Consider the following 8,128-nt stretch of genomic DNA (forward strand, 5'->3'; position numbering starts at 1 on the left):
AAATTGCCACGTTGGTAAGTTAAAAATATTGATTATTGGCAGTTTTATATGGTTCAAGTTGATAAAAGGAGGGAAGTCAGAATATATAGGTAAAGATATGGAACATGGACAGATATAAGGTTAGAAGGAAATTGCAACACTTATTTCTACCAAAAAGTTAGTAGAAAACTTTTGGCAAAAAGTAATTTTCTGGTTACATTTATTTTTTTTTTAAGGAGATACGGGGATTTAACTCAGGACCTCATACATGCAAAGCAGGTACTCAACCACTGGGCTCCACCCACTCCTTCCCTGTGAATTTGAAGATCAATAACAAAAGGTTGGAAGAGAAAATGATTCATCCAGCTAATAGAAGAGTCGATAGAATGAACTTGAGGTTTTACAGTCTTTTCAGCCTTGTTAAACAGAAAGCCTGCAGGACCATGGAGGTTGAAAAGTCATATTTAAAATCAGAAAATGTGTGTTTCCCAATAACAATGGAATGAAATTAGAAATTAATAAGAGAGATAAATTTGGAAAATTCACAAATATGTGGAAATTAAACAACATAGTCCTAAATATCTGATGAATCAAAAAAGAAATTACAAGGGAAATTACAAAATGATATGAAATGAATAATTTAAAAATCACCAAAATTTATGCACTGCAATGAAAACAGGGTTCAGGGGCAAATTATAGCTATATAAATATATGCATTAACAAAAGAAGAAAGATTCAAATAAATAGCCTAAACTTTCACCTTAAGATACTGGTAAAAGGATAACAAACTATAGGCAGGGTAGACAACCCCAGGAAATTGGCACACCATTGGCAGGCTCACCTTGGATTATATGATAATCCATCTCCCCTGTGTATCACAGTTAACTCATTTATAACTTTCCTATACATGGTTCTTCTGCCCCCTTTATTTGAAACTATATTATCACTATACCATTAAATATAAGTTTCAGAGACTTAAACCTTCCAACTGTTCATATGCTGCTTGAGCCCTGAATTTCAGCAGAGTTGCAGCCAACACCTACTTTCCAGTTCATTGGACTTACTCAGGACAACTAACAAAATGATGATGATGGACAATGCCCATCCCCCAAAACAAAGCGTGTCTACAGCTGCAAGCAAGACAGTTCCATCCATCTGCCCCATGGGATCTAATCCACCTCTCAATCAGAAACACAGTGGGCATCACCATCCCAAAACCTTTAAGACTGAGGAACGAATGAACGTAAGTGGATAATGTAAATATGGACTAAAGTAGACTTATTATTATTCTAGTAATGGAAGAACTTATAATATTGATATAAAGAAAGTGGTCACCAGAGGTTCTGAGGGGAGGAAAAGGAATAAATAGGTGGAACATGAGGCATTTTTGGGACATTAGAATTGTTCTGCATGATATTACAATGATGGATACAAGCCATTATACATTTTGCCAAAACCTATAAAATTGTGCTGTTCAAAGTGTAAACCATAATGCAAACTATAGACCATAGTTAGTAGGAATGCTTCAATATGTGTTCATCAATTGTAGTAATGAAAGATGTTAGTAATGCAGGAATGTGGGGAGGGGGAAGGGGTGGGGTATATGGGAAGCCCCTATATTTTCTTTTTTTAAATTCTTTTGGAGGTACTGGATATTGAACCCAAGACCACATATATGAGAAGCAGGCACTCAACCACTGAGCTACTTCCATTCCCCAATGAGAGTTGGGTTTGTTGGTTTGTTGGTTTGTTTTTGGGAGGTATCAGGAATTGGACCTGGGACCTCATACATGGAAAGCAGGTGCTCAACCACTTGAGCTGCAAAGAAAAAAAAAAAAGAATAACAAATTAAACCCAAAAACAAACAAAAGGAAGAAGCTAATAAGGATTATATTGGAAATTAATGCAATAGGGAAGAAATAAAACAATATCGAAAATGAATGAAACTAAAAGTCAGTTCTTTGAAAAGATACACAAAATTGACAAAATCTTAGTTAGTCTGACCAAGATAATCAGAGAAGAGGCAAATAACTAAAACCAAAAGTGGTTACTACCAACCTTACAGATATAAAAAAGGAATATAAGGCAATATTTTGAACAGCTGTATTCCAAAAAATTACATAATTTAAATGAAATGGAAAAATATCTAGAAAAACACAAACTACAAACTATGACTCAAGAAGAAATAGAAAATCTAAGTAACCCTATAAAAAGTAGAGATTTAATTTGTAGTGAAAAAAATCTCCTCTAAAAAAAAAAATGATAGGCCCATGTCTGCAGTGAATTCTACCAAATATTTTTAAGATTAACACCAGTCCTTCACAAACTCTTCCAACAAATATTAGAGGAATGAACAATTTCCACATCTTTCCATGAGGCTAACATTACCCTAATACAAAAAAGAGGACAACATCACAAGAAAAGATATATTTATCTTTTATGAATAATAACACAAAATCCGTGACAAAATTCTAGCATAATCAATCCAGTACATTTAAACAAGATTATAAACAATGACAAAGTAGAAATTAAACCAGGAGTTCAAGATTAGTCTATCATCTGAAAGTCCATTAATAGAATAAATCACATCAATATAATAAAAGACGAAATGTACATGATTATCCAAGAGGCACAGAAAAGCATTTGATAAAACCCAATCCTTTTGTGATTAAAAACCCTCAACACGCTAGAAATAGAAGGGAATTTCCTCACCCTAACTAAGGCCATCTATAAAACTGGCATAGCTTACACCATTTTACTTAATGGTGAAAGAACACATGTTTTCCCCCACAATCAGGAATAAAATAAGGATATATTCTCTCCCCACTTGTACTTAATGTTACAACTAGATGTTTTAGCAAGGTAAATTAGTCAGAGGGGGAAAAAAAGGCATTCAGTTTGGAAAGGAAATGGTAAAACTATGTCTATTTGTTGATGACAAAATATTGTATATATAAAATCCCAAGGAATCCACAAAATATTTAATAACTAATAAACCTTTCACGAAGTTTGCAGAGTACAGATCAATACAGAAACAAGTCAAATGAATTTCCATACACCAGTCATGAAATTAAGAAAACTGAAATTAAGAAAATGATCCCATTTACAATTGCGTCAAAAAGAATGAAATACTGGTATATCGGACAGGTGGGGTGGGAGGGTCCTGAAGAGGGAAAGCCAAACTCCCTGGCTGCTGTGAGTCTATTGGCCCTATACTGCAGCTGAGGCCAAGTCAGAGGGCCCTGGCAGCAGTCCAAGAGATAAGAAGACTCAAGGACCATCTATTAGAAAGAAAAACACTTTTTGTATACAAACAAAAAGATAAGGTATTATACCTTAGTGACTGGAGAATGATGACATCTGAATAACAAGTCCAAGAAGGGACAAGATTCTGAAACTTAAAACAATAATGGCTGATAAAGAATAAGCCAATAGACTTACAGAGAACAAAAATAATATAAGGATAGAAAAATTTTAAATTTAAAACCTTCTAATGAATTAACCAATTCAACTAAACCAGTCGATGAGTATAATTGTGAGGATAACAAATTCTTCAGTTATTACCAATTAAAGATGATCCTCCAAATCAATGTATGACATTTAGCCCAGCATTTCACTTTAAAATATAATAGTAAAAAAAACCCAAATGACTACATCCTGTGCCTAGATCTTATTATAGCCAACTTACTCAATCTAAGGTTAATTCATTTAGAAAACTTCTACAAGTCAAAGATGAGTGTTCCACAGCAGCCAAGAAACTTCCAGCTACTATTTCTAAAACCACAGAACCTCAGCCCATAAACACCAACAGTGTAACAGTAAAAAATGATGGGGCCTCAAACATAATTGCCACTCAATTCTCAGGACAGACAATTTGTGCTACCTCCTATTAGAAGTCACCACAATAATACCCAGGACAAGGTGAAACAGGGCATCAGTAGAACCTCTGCCAAGAGGTTACAATCTGGAAAGGACTTACTGGGCAATGATTACTACAATTAAAACCAGCTTTATCTAGTGTCAAAATCAGTTCTTCCCAGAAAAATAAATGAGACATTATCAAAAAGCATAGTTTCTCAATTAAAAACAACAACTGAGGGAGTGCTGAGCTCCTAGCCAGGGGAGCTCTAACACAGTTCCTAAAGAAACAGAAAAAATCCCCCATGTGCAACAGCAAAGACCAAAAAAGAATGAAGTTCCAACAATGAGCCCCTGATAATAATGACTATGCTTGTGAGCCTGTGCACCTGAAATAAGAACAAGGCCTAGAGCAGCAGTGTGCCTAAGAGTACCCTCCTGAGAGCCTCCATGTTGCTCAAATGTGGCCAGTCTCGAAGCCAATCTCAGCATGTAAATGTGTTGCCGTCCCCTCAGCGTGGGACATGACGCCCAGGGATGAGCCTCCCTGGTGCCGAGGAATTACTACTGAGTACCAGCTGATGATGTAACTAGAAAATGACCTTGAATAAAAGGTTTAACTTGGACCAGCAGAATAACTCTGTCTACATATAATAACAGGAGTTAGAAATGCTTTTTGACCTAAATCGAGGAGGAAATGGAAAGGACAAATGAGTTTATATGGCTATGAGTCTCTGAAAAAAGAGCCGGGAGGTTATCAGAGGGGTTGCCCTTATGCACACCTGAGCAGAGTCCCAGAGACAGATAAAGTAGATACAACCCCAGGTATTGGCACTTCTGAGGGCTACAGAGACCCACAGGTTTTATGGTCATGGCAGATGGAGTTCAGTGCCATGTCAGTTGGCCCTTCTTTGGAGTCGGTGTTTCTGTGTGATGAAGCTGGACTCAGATGTGATCTCTTTTCACAAGCCTTTCCTGTTACTTTACCAGAATTGTAGTTGGTGCTGGGGTATAAGATATACCCAGGGAATCTGAATCTCTGGACTGACCATATGCTAGCCAGGCACTGAGTCTCAACAGACTTCAGCTCCTACACTCTGGTTTATTAGACTTACCCCACTCAGCTAACATGGAGTTGAAGAAGGTCAACAACCGCTGAAGGCAGGAGAATTGCATCCATCATCCATGTGGAATTTAAGCCCCCTCTTGACATAGATGTAGAATGGACACAACCAATCCAAGGTCCACAGGATGGAGGAATAGAATATGGATTAGAGTGGACTTACTGATATTCTATTCATGAACTATTGTGATTAGTAATCGAAGAAAATGTGGCAATGGTGTGGAGAAAGTGGCCATGGTGGCTGCTGGGTGTGGGGAATGGGAGGAAGAGGTGAGATGTGGAGGCGTTTTCGAGACTTGGAGTTGTCCTGGGTGGTGCTGCAGGGACAATTACCAGACATTATAGGTCCTCCCATGGCCCACTGGATAGAATGTGGGAGAGTGTGGGCTATGATGTGGACCATTGACCATGAGGTGCAGCGATGCTCAGAGATGTATTCACCAAATGCAATGAATGTCTCATGATGATGGAGGAGAATGTTGCTATGGGGGGAGTAGTGGGGTGAAGGAGGTGGAGCATATATGGGGACCTCATATTTTTTTAATGTAATATTAAAAAAATGAATAAAGACAAAAAAAATTTAAAAAAAGAAGGCAGTAGGTTGAAATACATAAAGTGCTGGAAGGAAATAATTGCTAACCAAGAATCTTATATCCAGTGAGAAAATAAATGCCAACAAAGAATCTTAAAAAAAAATAAAGCATAGTTTCTGAAATCATAACCAGGCCTTCTTCATTTTCTGATACCAAACTGATAGAAAAGTCAAGAACCATTGACCAGAGAAGACATCTATCACAAAAGCAACCACTGTTAGATTGGCTCAGCCCAGAGAAACTGAGGAAGAGAGAAAAGTTTGTCTGGCTGAGTGGAAAGCTGACAAAGGAAGAGCATTGAAAAGGTTTCCTAGCTCTGTAATTACCCAGCCTGAGCCTGAAAGACAAAATGAAACACTAGGTGGTCCCTGTAGACTACCATGGGAGAAGAAGTTGAACAAAGGCTATTTACTGAAAAGTTAAACAAGACATGTTCTGAATGCCTGAAACCTGATTAATGAGAAATGCCTAAAAGAATAAATATTGCCTAAACTGAATGGCCTAATTGAAAATATTTCTGATGCCAAAAAATGAGTTAAATATTGGATATGCCTTGAATGTCTTGAACCAATCACAAGGTCTATTGACAATATCAAAATCTACAAGAAAGTCATTCTGGCAGGGGCTAAGCCTATTGAAAAAATGGAATGAATTCCATGAAATTATATAGATATTCTAACACCGAAGAGTCAAGAAAAAGTAAATTTTGAAGAAAATATTGAGTCTTGGGCAGAACAAATCCAAGAAGTCAACATTTATAATATAGGTGTTAATCTAGAGCCAGAAAAACCGGAAATGGAAAATAAAATCATTGAGATGTTGATATTTCAAGATAGTGGAAAAGAACAAGAAGACAAAGCAAAAGACCCCATCAGTGATGCTAAAACCTTCAATAAAGAAACTAGAGAAAGTTACTTAACTAAATATAGTGTTTCTACTATACCATACTTGCAAAGTTTGAAAAGAATATGCAGTTTGATGAAACAAATTCTACATTTAAAGAGCTGCTGTTTCTAACACCAGTGAGACATACTCAAGTTCTTCAAGATAGCAATTTCCAATTGCCAGATGTGTTAAAAGACCGTTATCCTTGAGGGTCTTCATAGGAACAGTTAACAGAGTTGGGAGATGAAACAGATGCTTTTGTATGCTGTCCTAATGCAGAGCTCTGCCTGAGGTACTCAGGGACTGAGACAGCAGAAGAAAAACAAAGTTTTGGTAAGGAATGAGGTTTTTGTACCTGGGCGTTTTGTTCTGTTTTGTTTTGTTGTGGCTATGTATTTCTTTTAGGTCTAGAGTTGGCCAAGTACTCAAGTATTCTATGTATTCAGGGCAGTAAGCTCCTTTATTTAACTCTCATATTATAGCAAGAATAGCCTTCTAGGTAAGAAAGGTAATCCCACCTTGTCAATCTCAACAGAATGAGTTTTTCTTTAAGTACATTCTATGAATTTAAACAGGTTTCTCTTTTATACATATATAATTTATTTTTAAAAGATACATAGGTCACACAAAATTTTACATTAAAAAAGATAGGAGGTTCCCATATGTGCCACTCCCACACCCCCCACTTTTCCCACATCAACAACTTCTTTCATTAGTGTGGTACATTCATTGCAATTGATGAATACATTTTGGAGGACTGCTATATAGCATGTATTATAGTTTACATTGTAGTTTACACACTCTCTCAGTCCATTCATTGGGTTATGGCAGGATATATAATGTCCTGCATCTGCTCCTGCAATATCATTCAGGACAGCTTCTAAGTCCTAAAAATGTCTCTATATCACACCTCCTTTTCCCTCTCCCTGCCTTCAGCAAATCCGTGGCTACTGTCTCCACATCAGTGATATAATTTCTTCCATTGCTAAAGTCACAATAATTCTATAGTAGAACACCAGAAAGACCACTCTAGTCCATATTTTATTCCTCCATCCTGAGGACCCTGGGTTCTCTTAATGTGAGCTTTTTAAAGAGTTCTAAATTACAGAAAGATAATAAGTTACTAATATAAATAGAGAAATGATGCACTGTCAGAAAAAGACATGTTCTAAGTATAATTCATATTTACATAAAAGGAGTTTCTTTATAGTAAGAAGGAAAATGTACCAAACAGTGGCTATTAGAAATTTTAAAGCTAGTCTGAGTTCCTTTCTTAGTTAAAATTTTACCTTCCATAGTTTCATTTGTTGTAGCTTACAGACCACTACAATATTTAATAAATATTATTCTCATTAAGGTAACATTTCTAAATAACTAAGAGTTAAGCCTGCTTTCTTCCTCATGATATAAAAACTTCACTGCTAAAATCATGCCCCCTAAAACATGATCATTTCATATCATAAACATTTCTCCCACATATAACTACCACCAATAAAATTGTTTTGTAGGACTTGAAGTAATACTTAAATGGCATACATAATCTACCAATTTTAAACAGTTTAAAATAAGTTATTTTTCATTGCAAAAGATTACTTTTAAAACAATTATGTAATATGAATGTGATTGAAGATTACATATTTCTTTTTATTTATGTTCATTCATTCCATTTGTTTAATAGAAGCTATCTTTG

At 36.1% G+C, this 8,128-nt stretch overlaps 1 pseudogene; it reads left to right on the plus strand.

Annotated features, from left to right (window-relative positions):
• The first annotated feature begins 1,141 nt into the window (after positions 1 to 1,141).
• Positions 1,142 to 6,782, plus strand: LOC101436561 (cytoskeleton-associated protein 2 pseudogene; annotated as a pseudogene).
• The last annotated feature ends 1,346 nt before the right edge of the window (positions 6,783 to 8,128 follow it).

The sequence above is a fragment of the Dasypus novemcinctus genome, chromosome 17 (genome assembly GCF_030445035.2).
Source record: "Dasypus novemcinctus isolate mDasNov1 chromosome 17, mDasNov1.1.hap2, whole genome shotgun sequence".
Lineage (NCBI taxonomy): Eukaryota > Metazoa > Chordata > Mammalia > Cingulata > Dasypodidae > Dasypus > Dasypus novemcinctus.